The sequence below is a fragment of the Eptesicus fuscus genome, chromosome 14 (genome assembly GCF_027574615.1).
Source record: "Eptesicus fuscus isolate TK198812 chromosome 14, DD_ASM_mEF_20220401, whole genome shotgun sequence".
Lineage (NCBI taxonomy): Eukaryota > Metazoa > Chordata > Mammalia > Chiroptera > Vespertilionidae > Eptesicus > Eptesicus fuscus.
In genome coordinates, this window is record NC_072486.1 from 38,437,897 (window position 1) to 38,457,009 (window position 19,113).

The following is a 19,113-nucleotide window of genomic DNA, read 5'->3' on the forward strand; positions in this document are numbered from 1 at the left end:
AAGAGGCGGGATCGCCAAGTGGACCCGCTTTGGAGGTCACCGCGCTGCGGGACGCGTCTGGTGGCCCCGAGAGCTGCGCGGGGGCTTTCTCCGAGGGTCGCCAGCGTGAACGCCGGTGCCCAGGGAGTGTCCGGGAAGGACCCCCGCTCCGGAACCCCAGATTTGCCCCGGCCCTGATCGCGCTAGTCTCTGCCTCGATCACTGTGTCCTATCACTTTCTCTTCATATTTCCCTTGGGTCCTCTGGGTCCCTCCCCGCCTCTTCGCGCCCAGAAAGCTGAATTTCGCAGATGCTCGGCGCAAAGGAGAACATTTTTTTTTCCGGGAATTAAGTCGCTCCTTCGTTTTGGCAGTAGTCGATTGATGGGAGGGGCTAAAAGTCACTTGGTGTTTTGAAAAAAAGATTGGTTACTGCTGTTAAAATCGTCTACTCTTAAAAGTTTGAGGGAAATAACTTCCTGCAGATGCGAGCCTGGAACTTTCGGATATACTTCTGAGCTTAAAGGTAAGAGTCTCCGTGGGGGGGAAAATTTTCTCACTTTTGTGATTGCACCCTTAAAGATTTTAATTTTATCATAATTATTGTAACACAGGCTCGCTAAGAAAAATCCGTTAGCAATATTTATAGATGTTTGGAAAGCAAGGTTGTTGTTTTTTTTTTCATTGTGTTTTAGCGTTGAGTCAGCATCCTGAGTGTTCCAAGTGTGTGCTTTGATTTCTAGTTTAGAAGATAAGGAATTTGGGGGGGATGGGTTTACAGTAATACGGTTGCAACCAAAACTAGGAGCACGATTTTCAGTTAGCTCTAAGGTCTCACATGAGACCAGAAGTCAGAGGAATAGACTGTAAAAATAAAATAGTCAAATCAGGAAATGACCAGTCGAAGGTTTTTTTTTTAGTCCTAAAAAGGGAGACCTAAATTGCCTACAGTTTTCTGGAAAACAGTTAAACGTCACTGATCCAGGATTGCCAATACTTACTTCCGACTTTAAATGAAGTTGGATTTTTGAGCTCCACACCTTTTGTTTTTTCTATTTTTAGAATATTTTGGAGTCAAAATTTAATATTGGTTTATATAATTGGTTTTTTTTAGGTGCCTCCAAATTTTAAAATGAAAGTATTTACTTGCATTAATACAGAACAATTGAAAGCGAGTGAAAACTGTAGCTGGAATTGACTGGCAGCTGACGTCTTCATGAAAAGTAGCATTGGTGGAAGAGTGGGCAGAGAGGGTAGAGCTGGAAATCATCTACTGCTGACTAGCTTTGTGACTGCAGTCAGGGTGCTTCATCTATCAGAATCTGTTTTATTTGTTAAGTGAATAAATTTGATTGCATGATCACTAAGGTCCCTTTAAACTTTAAACTTCTGCCTTCTGTATTCAAGAAACTTTTCAAAATCACACTGAAACCATTACAATTAAAATAGCCTCTTAATTGTTGACCCTCCAGATACAGAAAAGTGTCTCTTATATACATTAATGTAGTGCCTGCAGACTTGTACCATTTATTCCCTCACCTCCCACACAGACGTCTGGAAATCTGACTATATAAGGTTCCAGCTAAAATAAACTCTCATCTGTGGGATGTGTTACTCCTTGCACTATACTGTTTTAAATTTGCAGAGCCTGGGCAAGAAAGGCTATGGCGGCTCACATACCATATGTCCAAATATTTAAGTTATAAATCAAGCTGAGAAACTATTTTTATAAAAACTATTCTACTTTGCCACCTTGACAAATCTACTTAAATAATAATCCTGAAGGTTAAATTTTCAGACTTTGAGAGATGGACTGACCATCTCTCTTTCTCTTCCCATTCCTAGCTTCTTCACCTGTCACACCAAAAGGGACCATAAATTAATGCAATCAACATGTCCAAGCTTATGTCCACACTCCTCACCCCCTGCAAATAGTGATGTGTAATCAACAACTAGGTCTGCCCTCAGATCTAGCCAGTCTAAAAGAGGAGTGCAGGCGCCCCAGCTGGTTTGGCTCAGTGGATAGTGTTGGCCTGTGGACTGAAGGGTCCCAGGTTCGATTCCAGTCAAGGGCACATGTGGGCTTGATCCCCAGTATGGGGTGTGCAGGAGGCAGGCAGCCGATCAATGATTCTCTCTCACTCTCTCTTCCTTCCTCTCTGAAAATATATAAAAAAGAGGAGTGCAGGTGACCTCATATAGACACCTTGCCCTTTGCAATAGTAGGAGGAGGGTCCTTATCCAGGTCTAACAGCAGCACTATTATAAAACATACCCAGTTATCTCTTCTCTCCTTTGTATTCAGCCATTCCCTTTCAACTAGATCCGTGGTCGGCAAACTGCGGCTCGCGAGCCACATGCAGCTCTTTGGCCCCTTGAGTGTGGCTCTTCCACAAAATACCACGGCCTGGGCGAGTCTGTTTTGAAGAAGTGGTGTTAGAAGAAGTTTAAGTTTAAAAAATTTGGCTCTCAAAAGAAATTTCAGTCGTTGTACTGTTGATATTTGGCTCTGTTGACTAACGAGTTTGCCGACCACTGAACTAGATCATTACTAACAATATTGAACTAGGAGAGAATTCCCACCATCACCAATTCCTACCGGCTTCATCTCTGCTAGCACTAAAACCATCCACTTCTCTTCATCTCACCTGAAAGACTATACTAGCCTTTTCTGGTCTCATTATAGGTATTCTAATTTTCTCAAATCTGTTCTCTATTCTACCCAGAATGCTCTTTATCTTTTTTAAAAACATTTTTATTGATTTCAGAGAGGAAGGGAGAGAAAGAAAGAGATAGAAACATCAATGATGAGAGAGAAGCATTGATCAGCTGCCTCCTGCACACCACCTATTGGGGATCGAATCTGCAACCCAGGCATGTGCCCTTGACTGGAATCAAACCTGGGACCCTTCAGTTCGTAAGCTGATGCTCTGTCCATTGAGCCAAACCAGCTAGGGCCAGAATGCTCTTTTCAAAACCTAAATCTGATCATATCACTTTTCCCTGCTTCAGACCTGTTAATGGCTTTCATTGCTCTTAGGCTAAAGAACAAAATCCTTAATATGACTATAAGACCCATCATGATCTAGCCCCTTCCTCTTCTGTGTCAAAGGAAAAGGTCTTTAACATGAAAAAAAAAAAAAAAAGCAAAATGATAATAATAAATGAAAAAAAGGGGAAAGAAAAAAATTAGAGGAAAGAAGAGAGAGAAAAGGTCTTTAATTAGCAGATTGCACCATGCTATCTTTCAACATAGAACTATCTATATATACATAAAAGCCTAAGCAACCATCGCAACCGAACGGACAACCGAACAGGCTGCATGGGGCGACCAGGCTGGCAGGGGGGCAGTAAGGAGCGACCAGGCCATGGGGGGCAATTGGGGACAACCAGGCTGGCAGGGGGGGCAGTAATGGGTGACCAGGCCATGGGGGGCAGTTGGGGGTGACTAGGCTGTCAGGAGGGCAGTTGGGGGTGACCAGGCCAGCAGGGAGGCAGTTGGGGCGATCATGCAGGCAGGCAGGTGAGCAGTTAAGAGCCAGTGTTCCCGGATTGTGAGAGGGATGTCCGACTCCCGGTTTAGGCCCAATCCCAGCAGTCAGACATCCCCCGAGGGGTCCTGGATTGGAGAAGGTGCAGGCTGGGCTGAGAGGGATTCCTCCCCACCCCCCCTGCATGAATTTCGTGCACCAGGCCTCTAGTTGTATATATTGTTCCCTCTACCTGGAATGCTTTTTTCTTTACCTACTGCTTTTATGATGGTTTGGATAACAAGCAATTATGTAATGGCCATAACAGAAGCAGATATCATGAATAACTCCTTTATTTCTAACTTGCATGACTTGATGGACAGTGATACCATTTACTGAGCAAGGAAACACAGAAGAATGACAAGTTTGGGATTCTCTTTGACCTTGGTCCTGATGAACATGAGGTGCTTGTGAGACCTCACATCCTTTGGATACCAGTGCAAGCCAAGGCTCACTTCCTTAGAGAAGCCTACTGTCTCTTCCCTATCAAGACTAGATTCCTGCCCTGCCGGCTGGTGTGACTCAGTTGATTGAACATCGACCTATGAACCAAGAAGTCACTAGTTTGATTCCCAGTCAGGGCACATGGACCAGGGTTGCAGGCTTGATCCCTAGTAGGGGGCATGCAGGAGGCAGCCGATCAATGTTTCTCTCATTGATGTTTCTATCTCTCCCTCTCTCTAAAATCAATAAAAACACTTTTTTAAATAATAAATTATTAAAAGACTAGATTCCTTTCTTTGATAGTTGGCTTATGTTTATCTCATCTACCCTCCAGCCATCATTTTAACTGACATCAGTTAAATGCTAATGGCCCATCCAATATTTTTGCCTCAGTGTTCTTCTTGGACCTACATTTCCATTCAGTTTCATCCACAAACTCCAATGGATCCTTCTTGATCTTTTTCATTACTCTTCCATCTCTGAAATCCTAAAATATAGTGTTTGAATGTTCAGCTTTCTCACTCCTAGACACCATGCTCTTGCCCTTTGACCTCAAGATAGCTCCTAGACACCAGGTCTTTTTTTCCCCACCTAATTATGGTTGCCAGATAAGATACAGGACACTCAATTAAATTTGAATTTCAGATTAACAATGAAAAAAAATTTTGTGTAAACATGAGCCATATAATATTTGGGCCATATTTATACTGAAAAGGAAGGTATTCTTTATCTGAAATTCCAATTTAACTGAATGTTCCTTTTTTTCCTGATAACTCTGGCAACCGTACACTGATTCATCCTTCTATACTTCCTTCCCTATCCAACCTGGAACCTGTGGTACATGATTTGTACTAAACATTTGCCAGCACCTCAATTCCTCACACTCTAATTCTCTTCATCTCTGTGCTGCTAAACCCCACCCTCAGGTCACTACCTCTGCCTGCTCTTCTACATCCAGTCTGATAAGCATCTCTCCATTTAACTATTGGGGATTCTTAGGGCTGTGTCACTGCTCTTTTTTTTACTCTGCATACTTCTGTGTGATATTATACATCACAGTGTCTTCTGATACATCATAAATGCTGACAGTTCCCGTCTTTCTCTCCTGCCTTGACCTTCTGCCTGATTCCTGACTCTTGTCCAGATGCCAAGTGGACGTCATCACCTGTATAGCTACAGACACCTCAGACTTTATAACACCCATTCCCATCCTCCCATGTATCAGTCTCCTGCATTGCTTATCCATATTATCAATTCAAGTGACAAATCTGGGACTCCTCTTTGACTTCTCTTTTTCCTTCACCTCCACATTCAGTCACTCACTATTTCTAGTCAGTTTCTCTTCTTCATTACCACTGCTGCTTCTTGCCTTCAGGCCTCAGGTCAACTTGGATTATGTCAATGATTTCCTTCCTAACTGGGTCTGTCTGCCTCCAGTCTTCCATCTTCTACTTGCTAAGTATCTAGATTTTTTTAATGAGAAGTTTCTTAAGAAACTGTGCAAGCCAAACAAACATCTGTGGTCAGATAAGCCAATCTGTCTCTCCTCCCTTCCACTCTCTAAAAAAAAAAAAATCAATGGAAAAGTATCCTCAAGTGAGGATTAACAAAATAAAAGAAAAAAATTTAACGTTTATTCTTATAAAAGATTTGCCCCTCTCAAACCTCTGTCACTATTCTGAGGGGATAGCTTCTTTTCATGGAGACTGCCTGGAGTTATGGGCAGTGACCAGCAGAGTTGATCATCTAGGGACTGGCAGAAAAGTGTTTGGGATTGCTCGGTGGATAATTCATGAACATTAAGACAACACTTTTTTCCAACATATACTAAAAATAGACTTGTGTGCATCTGCAAGTCTGATAGTTTTATAACATTGATTAGCATATCAGTTCTCAATGAATGGTGATTTGCTACCTCACAGAGTAGCCTGTTCCACTTTTGTATTGCCCTAGTTGTTAGGAAGGTATTTCTTTCACTTAACCAAACATTTCCTCTTCTGATTCCCACTCATTGTAAACCATTTTACTAGAACCTCAGCAAATAAGGCCAATCTTTTTGTTGGAATTTTAAGATTTAATTTAATTTAATTTGGGGTGGCTTGCCTGACTACTTTTTAAAAATATATTTTTTAAATTGATTTCAGAGAGGATAGGAGGAGGAAAGAGAGAAACATCAATAATGAGAATCATTGATCAGCTGCCTCCTGCATGCCCCCCACTGGAGTTGGAGCCCAAAACCCTGGCATGTGCTTTGACCAGGAATTGAACCGTGACCTCTTGGTTCTTAGGTCGTTGCTCAACCACTGAGCCATGCCAGCCGGGCTGCCTGGGCTACTTTTAATCTTTTTATCTGTTTCAAGAGAAAGTGAAGCAGTAGACAAAGTGCCCCAAGTGAAGGCAAAGTTTTGTTTTAAGATTTGCCAGTCACTGCATCCTTTTTAATGAGGCAACTCAATCTGCACCTGCATAACTGCCACAATTATTCTCCTAGATCTTAAAGGAATCCCAGCTTCCAGATGGGCAAGCCTGTGCTGGAATAATAATTAATAATAATAATAACCAAATAATTAAAAGCCAAATGACTGTCCTATTCCCTCCACCCCCATTCCTAAACCATTTACATAACTGGTAAAATAGTGTCAAGATTTTTCCCTTGAATTCTACGATACCGATCCTCTCAATACCTTGCTCTTGGTATGACCTGGTGTTTCCCATTCCTGAGACACTCCCAGGTTCTACAGAAAGGAGTGGCTTTCCCTTTGGCCTCATTATCCCTCTCCACAGATTCTGTACTGCACTGTCCCCTGTCCTCTTTGTTCAGTACCTATTCCAGCACCAGTTCTGTAATCCAGAAGTGGAATCTCTCAACCATGGGCTGCTCTCTGCCATTCTCTTCATGTTTTAGTTTTATACCTTTTTGAAAATAAATTCCTTTATTATCATCATAATGAGCTCCTTGGGGAAGAAGAGAGAAATATGCACAGTTGGTCAGCCAACTTGAACCAGAAACAGTGATATAACTCCTAGAGTCAGGTGTACAAACATATTAAAGAAATTTGGACCCTAACCAGTTTGACTCAGTGGACAGAGCATCACCCTGTGGACTGAAGGGTCCCAGGTTCGATTCTGGTCAAGGGGCATGTACCTTGGTTTCGGGCACATCCTCAGTAGGGGATATGCAGGAGGCAGCTGATTGATGTTTCTCTCTCATCAATGTTTCTATCTCTCTCCCTTCCTCTCTGTAAAAAATCAATAAAATATATATTTTTTAAAAAATTGGAAAACAGAAAAGTAAAAATCTGTAATTGTACCACACTAACACAAATACATTTATCTATTTATTTGCACATTTATTTAATATTCATTCAATAAATAAAGTGTAGTAAGGAAATTGTAGCAAGATAGAAATAATCACTCATAACATTTTGGTATAGTTTCATTGAATCCTAATGTTATAGTTTTTATAAATACATTGCAATTACACTGTCTATTCAGTCTTATCTCCTTTATTTTATTTTTTAACTTATAGCACAATGGTAGTGACAAAAGGAGGCAAAGCCACCTGTCCCCTCAGAAAATGTAAAGGCTAGTTCATTTGCTCCCTTCTTGTGTCTTACAAATTTTATAGCCTCAGGCTTCCATTCAAGGTCTGTAGTTTTAGCCTTGCCTGGTTTCTGCTCTCTTTGTAGCTACAATCATATTTTAAATATAACTGAATCATACTCCAGTAGTGTTTTCAGTTATTTTTTTAAGTGTGTTTTTATTGGTTTCAGAGAGAGGAAAGGAAAGGGGGGAGAGATAGAAACATCAATGAAAGAGAAACATCAATCTGTGGCCTCCTGCACGCCTCCTACTGGGGATCAAGCCACAATCTGGCATGTGCCCTGACAAGGAATCAAACCATGACCTCCTGATTCATGGAACAATGCTCAACCAACTGAGCCACACCAACTGGGCTCCAGTAATTTCTTTCTTTTCTTTTTTTTTTTTTTTATTATAATGCAGTGGTTTTTAGTGTATTTACAAAGTTGCATAACCTCACCACAATCTAATTTTAGAACATTTTCATCACCCCAGAAAGAAACAGCATATCCATTAGCAGTCTCTATATCCCCTTGTCTTCTGCCAGCCCAGGTCAATCATTAATCTACTTTCTGTTTCCATAGGTTTGTCTTTATCACTGTTTGTAGTGGGGACAGGTACAGATAGGGAGAAAAGTGAGCTCTCATCTGGAAATGAGCTTCTACTTCTGATCTCTGCTTGTCTTCTATCTCCAAAATTTGAAGTTAAAATTTGTCACTTTGAAATTTTCTTCCAAAAATTCCCATCTGATCCCCAAAAGATGTTGAGATATATCTATAAACATCCTATATAATAATAGACAAATATGCAAATTGACCATACCTCCGACACACCCAGAAGCCACGCCCACAAGCCACGCCCACCATCCAATCAGAGCGAGTATGCAAATTAACCCAAACCAAGATGGCTATAGCCACAGAGAGCAAGGTTCCCTAGGTAACAGAGGAAGCCAAGCTTTCTGCCAGCCGTTGCAGGCCTAAGCCTCCACTCAAGCTACAAAGTTTCAATTATAGAGGGTAAACAAATTCAAACAAATGGCGGCAGAATGGAGCTTGAGAGAGCAGGCCAGGGTTGCCGCTGGCAACAGGGGAAGCAAAGCTTTCTGCACACCCTGGCCGGACCCACCCGCTTAAGGCAACAAAGTTTCAATTATAACCCCAACACAAATGGATTCGGGCCTCGGAGGGAGCCCCAGGCTTGGCTCTGCTCCAGGCTACAAAGTTTCAGTTGTAGAAGGAAAATAAATTCCAGATACCAGGGTCTCCACTTGCGTCCCAGGGGGCGTGGCCAGCCTGCAAACCACCACAGGCCCCTCGCTCAGGCCGCCCCACGCCCCAAGGGAATCCCACCTTGATCAGGGACACCCTTCAGGGCAAACCAGCTGGCCCCCACCCCTGTACCAGGCCTCTATCCTATCTAATAAAAGAGAACTATGCAGATTGATCATCACTGCAACACACAATATAGCTGCCCCCATGTGGTCAAAGATCCTGCCCCCATGTGGACACAAGATGGCCACCACAAGATGGCCAGCAGGAGAGGGCAGTTGGGAGGCACCCTGCCTGCAAGGGAGGGCAGTTGAGAGGGACCAGGCTTGCAAGGGAGGGCAGTTGAGAGGGATCAGGCCTGCAAGGAAGGGCAGTTGGAGGTGATCAACCCTGCAGGAGAGGGCAGTTAGGGGTGACCAGGCCAGCAGAGGAGGGAAGTTGGGGGCAAACAGGCTGGCATGGGAGTGATTAGGGGGTGATCAGGCTGGCAGGCAGAAGCAGTTAGGGGCAATCAGGAAGGCAGGCAGGCAAGCAGTTGGGAGCCAGCAGTCCTGGATTATGAGAGGGATGTCCGACTAAACGGGCAGTCGGACATCCTTTGAGGGGTCCGAGATTGGAGAGGGTACAGGCTGGGCTGAGGGACAACCCCCCTCCGTGCACGAATTTCGTGCACTGGGCCTCTAGTATATATATATACACCTAAATTTTAATCTTATTTCATATCTTTAATCTTATTTCTTGTGAATGAGTAACCCTAGTACACATACACACATACTAGTACATGCCTACCTTGCCCTGAGTTATATTTCAAAGCCTTGTCTGAACTTAAAATAAGGGCACCATGCCTCAAACACTTGCCCCTAATTCTCTAATCCCTAGGTTTTTCAGATCAGGCTGCCATACCTGTACCTTGCTGATGTTAGATAAGATAGCCATAATATTAGGTAACAGTGAATGGTAGGAGACTAGATTGAACCATGGGGAATGGCTTAGCGCAAACACCGCTCTCCACCATGTGCACAACTAGAATGGAACATGGGGAGAGGAAGAAGGGTGGGAGGTCAGTATGGGAAGGCTCTTTAGTGGGTACTTTTTCCAATCAGAGCATCTTGGCCTCCCTAGCTTCCCCTCCCCCCTCTGGAGTGATCCTTTGTGATGTCTGAGCTCCCCATAGCCACCATTGGCTGTGGGGAGTGTCCTGATGACAAAACAAAGCTGAAGAGGTGTGACTCCTCATTGCCCTGGGGAGGGGTATATATACAGAGGACAGGACCCCTGGGGTAAACAATTGAGAGCTTAAACATGGCAAAAGTGACCAAGAAATCATGGGAGCAACAATCCACAAGCACCAAGCGGTGGAAGAAGAAGAAGACCCGCTCTCAACCTAAATCAAGACGCAATAACAAGGTCAGATGACCCTACCCAAGAACCTCTTTTTCTTTCCCATTTATATCCTGTACCGGCCATCCTCCCCAGATAATCCTGCCTCTGCCTGGCACAAACCTCCTCCTTAGTTCCCCCTCCCCACCCGTCCCCATTTTCTTCTTCCAACCCAAAGCCCTCTAGGCTGACCTTGTTGCCTTACCAGGTTCTGAAGATATACAAGAAGATAAAAAGACCATTTCACATGACCTCAAGAAAAAAATACTCTCCTAAAGTTACAACTACTTCAAGAAGGCGGAAGAGAGGGAGAAGGGCCAACAAATTTCATCCATTACCGTAGACTGAGCCATAAGCAGCCAGGCCAAGCCCAGCGTACCCTATAAAAAGACACCACTTGAAGATAAGATCCCTGCCAAACAGTACCTGCAGAGCAAGCTTCAGAGACCTCAGACAATCTGCTGCATCTAAGTCCTGGCTGCTGAGAAATGGCCAACTGCATAGGGACTTACTCAGACACTAATGTGGAATGGTGGTTATTAAAATCAACAAGGTGTGAGAAACCCCTCCAAAAATAAAATAAAAATAGGCTCTCTGCCAGAAATTGTGTTGCATTAGTGTTTGAGATTGTCTCTCAAAATGAGAGAGTGAAATAGCAGAAGCTCAGAATCTTTGCTGTAAAGCAAGTCCCCGGTTCCCCCACATCCACCAGAGGAGAAAATGTATGTGCAGCTTCCAAGGGTGGGAAGATATCCTTCCACCAGATTCCCCAGCTGTAGAGGACCAATTTAACAATTTCTTTACTTAGTGCTGAAGACCCAATTTAAATGTGAGTGAGATCAGCAGAACATAGCACTGCCCATGTACACTCTAATAGGCTTAAAGGCAGTGGAGAAGGGAAAAGGGAGAAAGTAAAGATGTCCCCAGGAGGTTCTGACTTTCTCAGTCATGATGCAGAACTGAGCTGCTCCAGTCCTGTGGGTGTGATTTAGTTGGAAATTGAAGGCCATGGAGCTTCATAAACTCCCTCATCCTCTGTTGCCCTTGAGGTGAGTTGTAATAAAGGACAGAGCAGCACCAGGCCCAGCCACCAGGAGAGAATAATCATGTGGCTACATCACAAGCAGAGATAACTCATCTCTGGTCTGATTCTGCCCAGCCTCCCCAGTCTCACCTTCCCCATCAGTTATCCCTTCCATTTGAAGCAAGGGTTGGGAACTTCTTTTCTGCCCAGGGCCATTTGGATATAACATCATCCGTGGGCCATACAAAATTATCAACTTAAAAATTAGCCTACTTAAAAAAAAAATTAACCTGCTATATTTGGTCAAACACTTACTTAACTTATCCCTAATGCCTTGGCAAGGCCAGACCAAATGATTTTGAGAACCTTACATGGCCCATGGGCTGGACGTTCCCCACACCTGCTTTAAGGGCTCAAAGTCCCCAGCAGAGGCAGAAATGGTTAGAATTATAGTATTCATAGGTTAGAACAGTGATCCTCAAAAAATGTGTGTCTCACCCAGCTGGTGTGGCTCAGTGGTTGAGCCGTGAACCATGAACCAGAAGGTCGTGGTTCGATTCCCGGTTGGGGCACATGCCAGGGTTCTGGGCTCCATCCCCACTGTGGGGCATATAGGAGGCAGCCAATGGATGGTTCTCTCTCATCATCGATGTTTCTTTCTCTCTCCTCCTCTCCCTTCCTCTCTGAAATCAATAAAAATATATATTTTTTAAAATTTGTGACTCTCCAAGAGAATTTGAAACACCATGCACCTTCCTAATTTTAAATTGGCATCCTAAATTTTTTATCATGAATTTAAATATTTACTGAGAATGTGATTTCTTTTGTTTGTTTGTTTGTTAATCCTCACCCGAGTATATTTTTCCATTGATTTTTAGAGAGAGTAGAAGGGGGAGGGAGAAACAGAGAAACATCGATGTGAGAGACACACATCAATTGGATGCCTCCTGGCATGCGCCCCAACCAGGGTTGGGGAACCTGCAACCCAGATACATGCCCTTGACCAGAATTGAACCCGGGACCCTTCAGTCCACAGGCCAATACTCTATTCACTGAGCCAAACCGGCCAGGGCGAGAATGTAATTTCTTATTGTAAATATTGATATTTAAAATAAAACTGTCACATCGTGGTTTTTTTTTTTAATTTACAGTTCAGTATATATTTTTGATCAGATAAATTCCATTCCACTTTGCTATGAAATTAGATGAGAGAGGTGGCCACAAGACCGGGTTATTATTTGGCCTTGCATTTTTCTCAAAAACTTTGAATCTGCTCAAGCAGTTGAACAAGCACATGGTTGAGACTCAATTCTTTGCCGTGCTGTATGAATGAGATGATTTTTTCTGTATATTTTTAAAGGCTGCTGTTGTCTGATATTGGCTTAAACTATAGGACGGGTGTCAGCCTGACCTCTGTGCACTCTGTGTGCCTACAGAACACATTAGCCTCAAACTGCACCCAGCAGAGGAGCGAATAGAACCAAGTGTATGTGGTTTATAGGGTTTACTTACAAATCAGGTGTTTGTAACATCTTTTGTGAACACGAATGTCCTGACCATTCTTTCGCTAGTGGAAAATATAACACAGGTGTGTTTATATAGATTTGCTGAAATTTAAAATGTTCATGGCATAACATTGAAAACAGTGTCCCCTAGCCGAAACCGGTTTGGCTCAGTGGATAGAGCGGCGGCCTGTGGACTGAAAGGTCCCAGGTTTGATTCTGGTCAAGGGCATGTCCCTTGGTTGCGGGCACATCCCCAGTAGGGGGTGTGCAGGAGGCAGCTGATGGATGTTTCTCTCTCATCGATGTTTCTAACTATCTCTCTCCCTTCCTCTCTGTAAAAAATCAATAAAATATATTTTTTAAAAAAAAAAGAAAAGAAAAAGAAAACAGTGTCCCCTATATCCATCTTTGGCTCTTTCCGTATCTTTTTAGTAAATTTAAGACAAGTTCCTTTGTCTCCAGAAAGATGGATCCACAGGAAATTGATAGCATTAGTTGCCTCTGAGAAGGGGAACTGAGTGTCTGGGACAATGTAGAGGGAAACTTGATTGTATAACCTCTTGTATCGATTGACTTTAAGTCATCTGAATGCATTGCATATTCAATTTTTTAAAATAAAGTTAACTAATTAATTATGTAATAACTTTTAAAAAGCCTGTGCTTGCCAGAATTGTAATAATATGTAGTTATTTTGGTTTTCAATCATTAAAACATTTCTCTAGTTCTTAAAGATTTAACCAACAAGCGTGCACAATAATAGCATACTGACAACAAGAAGATTACTGGTGGGAAGACATCAAAACAGTATAATGAATCCAGATAAGCAAAAAGGAGCCAAAATGAGAAACTCAGACTCAGTGTATCCCAGCTTTCTATGTTAAGAAATATAAAGATTAGTACAGTGAACATCCAGATTAACACTTCACCTGGATTTCACCAGTTAAATATATTGCAAATATGATGTCATATTTGCTTTATCACTAATATGTATTGGTCTTCAATAGGGGCCCAAGAGACCCCAATGCTGTCATGGACTTACCTTGTTAACAACTTCATCAGAATGTCCTACCAGCCCTATATAACCCTAGAGCATATTATTCTATCACCAGAGCAGCTGGTATGGTATCCTCAAAGATACCGAAGACCTGAGGGTGCAACCCGCTTTTACAATTTGGATCCAGGCACTTTTATGGTGAATGAAAATCAAGAGAAGTCAGCATTTACTGAATTGATCATTAACTTTTGTCACGTGTGTTGCAGGGAGTTGCTATGGAACTGGCATAAGAAAAGCAAAGAATTGCCCTGACCGGTTTGGCTCAGTGGATAGAGCGTTGGCCTTCGGACTCAAGGGTCCCAGGTTCAATTCCGGTCAAGGGCGTGTACTTTGGTTGCGGGCACATCCCCAGTAGGGGGTGTGCAGGAGGCGGCTGATGGATGTTTCTCTCTCATCGATGTTTCTGGCTCTAACCCTGTGAAAAAGGGTTAATAAAATAATGAAAAAATAAATTTTATATATATATATGAAAAGCAAAGAATTAGTGCTCCTTGGAGGAGTTATATCCATTTATAATAAACCAGTAATCTAGTAAGTAAACTGTTTCTCTGAGTTCTTTGAGCCACTCTAGTAAATTAATCAAACCCAAGGAGTGGGTTGTGGGAACCTCTAATTTATAGCCAGTTGCCCAGAAGTACAGGTAACAACTGGGACTGGTGATTGGATCTGAAGCTGTGCGAAGTTTTACAGGACTGAACCCTTTAACTTCTGGAATCTGATGCTGTCTCCAGGTAGACAGTGTCAGAATTAAGCTGAATTGTAGGACACCCAGCTGTTGTCTGAGAATTGCTTGGTGTGGGGAAGACACCCACATATTGTAATTGGTATCAGAATCATAGTGAACAAATGGATGCAGAGTTTAGGTGCTAAACAGAGAGGAAACAAGAACACTTAAATTTGTTAGCATATCTGCATCTAAGTTAAAAACAAATTATCAGGCTAATAGAAAAGCTTTAAAGTAAAAGAAAGTGGTCAAACTCTGTGGTTTCATCTTTCTCCCTCTGCATTTAAGCAGTAAAGAGTGTAAACTAGAGCATTGGTCGGTATGTTCAGTGGTTACAGCGTTGGCCGGAGCATCAAAGCCTTGTAGGTTCAAGTCCCAGTCAAGAGCACATACTTGGGTTGCAGGTTTGATCCTCAGTGTGAAAACGCTGTGTCTCTCTCACATAGTTCTCTCTCTCCCTCTCTTCCACTCTTTCTTAAAAAAATCAATGGAAAAAATATCCTCAGGTGAGGATTAACAACAACAAAAAAGTGCAAACTAGAGAATAAATGTTTGTCTACATACTTTGCCCAAAGGAGAATATACTTCAGAGAGGTAACTATGTTCATTGGAAAAAGGGGATATAATATTTAATAGTTTAGGACAGTTCTGGAAAGAATCTTATCTCATGCATGGTAGGGATTCCTGATGAATCCCAAGAGGCCAGAAAAGCTGCTCACCATGCTGCCTCCCCTCTCACACACAGAGGAATCACCCTTATTCAGGAGACAGAGACAATATCAGAGCTACTTTCTATTCTCACTAACCTGGGTCCCAAAGAAGGCCCCCAAATACATACTTTTTTCTTTAAAACATTCTTCATACTTGATCTGATGATTTCTACTTCTTAAATGCAATCCATCAAATGCTTTTTCTATTTCCTAAGTTATTTCTATTTAAGTACAAAACTGAGTTTGTTTTAATAATCATATGCAGAATTCCAGGTATAGACAGCTCCATTTGTCAATTTGTTAAAAGCCTTTTAGTTTGTTTTCACAACACTTAGTTTCTCCTTCCATTGCTCTGTTGTTGTTTTGTTTTGTGCTCTTAATTTCCCATGATTTAACTTTCTATTTAATTTAAACCTTAGACTTGGGAACCATCTCTTCACATACTTGTAGTTAATTGTTCATCTACCTGAATGTCTTGCATTTGACTGAACATGCCTAGTTCTTTTAGCAGTGTCTCATAGGTCTAATTTCCTAGACCTTTAATCAGTTGCTCTTCTCTGAACATTCTCCAAGTTCTTTCTCTTTATATAGGATGGCATGTAAAATTAAATATAGTTTGTTCCAACTGAAGCCTGACCAATGCCAAAAAAAAAAAAAAAATTGCTTCTCTCCTTTTTTCACACATATGCCTTACTACAATCCTGTAAAGTATTTATCTCTTATTTCAACATAGAGACTCATCCAACTTAGCATCAACCATAATTATTGGATCTCACTTGGCTTTTTTTCAGCTATGCTGTCTTAGCTAGTATTTGTTGCAATTCAGTAGCCTATTAAAATTAAATGTTAAGTTCATAAAAGAATTTCCTTCATATATTTTTCCTTTGAAGATTGTTCTAAGAACAATTGGTATAAATAAGAACTTAGAGCTTGGGGTCTCCAGAACTAAAGCTTGAATGATTCTGAGTATTTTTGTGATATGAGCTTGAAAAGGATTCAAATGGTTAGATACCAGGAGAGACTGCAAAAACTGTGAAATAAGCAGGCTGCCTTTGTTTCAACTTGTCAGAGTTCATTTGTAAGCAATTTCCGCTAACTTAAGCAAAGGGGAGTTTATTGGAAAGATGTCAGATGATTTTCAGGCTGGATAACCATGCTTGGACATCAGCAGACCCCAAGAATGCTCCAAAAAGCAGAATCTCAGCAATGCTCTACAGAGGAAGAGCATTAGTACCCACTTGTTGGAACTGCTCCCTAGTCATTCAGAATTTAACCTTAGGCACTGGGGAAATGGGGAATCCTAAAAGCGGTAAGGCACAACACACACCCTTCAGAACATTGCAGTCTAGGAAGGAAAGAAAAGAGATACACAAATAATGAAATATAAAACCAAGTGTTGATCATGCTATAAGAAGAAATATTCCAAAAGCTGACTTCCGGATTGTCTCCTAGTTACAGAGAAAATAGACATTTCCAATAACTCTCAGTGTACATATGGTTGTTGGTAAAGTGCTTTTAATCTATCTTTAACAACCTCTTATTGAACTTCTCCTCCACTCAGGTTCTATATTTCCAGTCTGGTAACTGACAAAATGAAAAGCAGCAATCCTTAAAGGTACAACACATGGCTTTACAAACAGGATGGGCTGTATAAAGGCACCCTTAGTGCTTATGTCTTAGCCATGCTCTAGGAAAGTCTCACTTTCAAATAACTCTTATACATCGTTTTTTTGGATGTCCTCTCATGCAGCACTTGCACCTTCAGTGAAATAGCACATTGGTTTGTCACATTTTGATATGAGATGATCACAAGTAATTATTCAGAGTGTATTATTAAAAGGGAACTAAAAAACACAATAATTCAATGTGGTGACAAACTCAGAACTCGCTGCATGCCAGCTATAATTTTACCCCTTTCTCAGGAAATCATATTGGAATGCTAAATAGGTGTTTGTATCTGTACATGTACATACACAAATAATTCAACAAGGAAGTATGAATACTCAGAAGTCATAGTTGTCTGTGCCACATTATGTGTCCTTTTTATTATTATGGTAAAATACCCATAACAGAATTTACCATTCTAACCATTTTTAAGTGTACAGTTTAGCGACACCAAGTACATTCACATTTTTGTGCAGCCATCACTACCATTCACCTCCCAAACTTTTTCATCACCCGAAACTGAAACTTTATATTTTATCAATTAATTTTATTATACATCCCTTGAGAGAACTTGAGATGCTTTGGGAGGCTGAAAACGGGAGAATTACTATTCTGTACCTATCAATAGTTTTCTACTTGTTCAGTTTCATGTCCAGTACCTACTAGTATATAGGAAGAATGACTTTGTAGACATGTTATTTTATTTATTTTTTTGCATTATACAATTTTTTAAAAATACATTTTTATTGGTTTCAGAGAGGGAGAGGAGAGAAACAACGATGAGAATCATTGATCACCTGCCTCCTGCACGCCCCCTACTGGGGATTGAGCCTGCAACCCGGGCATGTACACTGACCAGGAATCAACCATGACCTCTTAGTTCATAGGTCGACACTCAAATACGGAGCCATGCCAGCCAGGCTTCATTATGGAATCTTAATTTGGGAGAGAGTTTTTAGACTGCCAATTTCCAAAACAACTTGAGAGACCAACATGTAGTTTTTTACTTTCATTTTTGCTAAGGTAAGTACAATAAAAAAACAACTATCATTCATCACCACTGTTCACAAAAAAGACATCTAAATAAATATGAAAGTCATAAAGACATATAAAAAGGAAATTTGCCTTTATGAAAATGTTGTTCACTGCATGTTTATTTTTCTGAGTGTACCAGTGATTGGTGGAAACCATGACATAGAGAAAAAGCGTTCTGAGAAAGAACAAATGAATTATTAAAAATATATTTTATTGATTTTTTTACAGAGAGGAAGGAAGAGGGATAGAGCCAGAAACATCAATGAGAGAGAAACAGGGATCACCCGCCCCCTGCACACACCCCACAGGGGATATGCCCACAACCAAGGCACATGCCCTTGATCGGAATCGAACATGGGAACCTTCAGTCTGCAGGCCGATGCTCTATCCACTGAGCCAAACCGGTTAGGGCACAGATTAATCATTTGGTCTCAGTTAACCACCTTCCACCAATATTCAATGCCTCTGATGCTCATTTGGGAGGGGTATTTTCTCTAGGTCACACTTTCACAGCCGTCATCACTGGCCTGTTTGAAAGTCTTGTGCGGGCCTACATAGCATACATTTCTTTAGTGAGACAGCAGCACCAACTGTAGAAGATTGCTTGCACATCTAACCTTTTATAGCTTATGTCATAAAATGTCTCCACATACCCATTACAAGTATAAAATACAAGGTGATTTTATGGTTTTTAAATCTATTTTCCCTATCCCTGGATTTTCACCTTGGTAAGCTTCCATTGTGATCTCTAACAGGAAAACTGTTAGATTGGAAATTATTTATTTTACTCTCTATACAGGCACAATTGAAAAATAATTTCTCTCATTCTCCTGTACAGACAATATGTATTTTTTACATCTCATAATAGCCCTTAAGATGTGTGCCAGATTGATGAACTTGTGCTGAATAGGAAATGCCCTTACAGGCCAAGGAAGTATCAAAGAAAATTATCACCTTAAAAAGGTAATTTTAGCCCTAGCCGGTTTAGCTCAATGGATAGAGTGTCGATCTGTGGACTAAAGGGTCCCAGGTTCGATTCTGGTCAAGAGCACATGTCTGGGTTGAGGGCTCAATCCCCAGTGGGGAGTTTGCAGGAGGCAGCCAATCAATGATTCTCTCTCATCATTGATGTTTCTATCACTCTCTCCCTCTTCCTTCCTCTCTGAAATTAATAATAAAAATATATATATATTTTTTTTTAAAAAGGTAATTTA

General features: G+C 41.4%; 1 long non-coding RNA gene across 1 annotated transcript; it reads left to right on the top strand.

Annotated features, from left to right (window-relative positions):
- The first annotated feature begins 9,669 nt into the window (after positions 1–9,669).
- LOC114234566 (uncharacterized) lies at positions 9,670–10,786 on the top strand. The gene is made up of 2 exons (XR_003620784.2): positions 9,670–10,209; positions 10,391–10,786. It is a non-coding gene; the product is annotated as an uncharacterized LOC114234566 (long non-coding RNA).
- Positions 10,787–19,113: the final 8,327 nt, after the last annotated feature.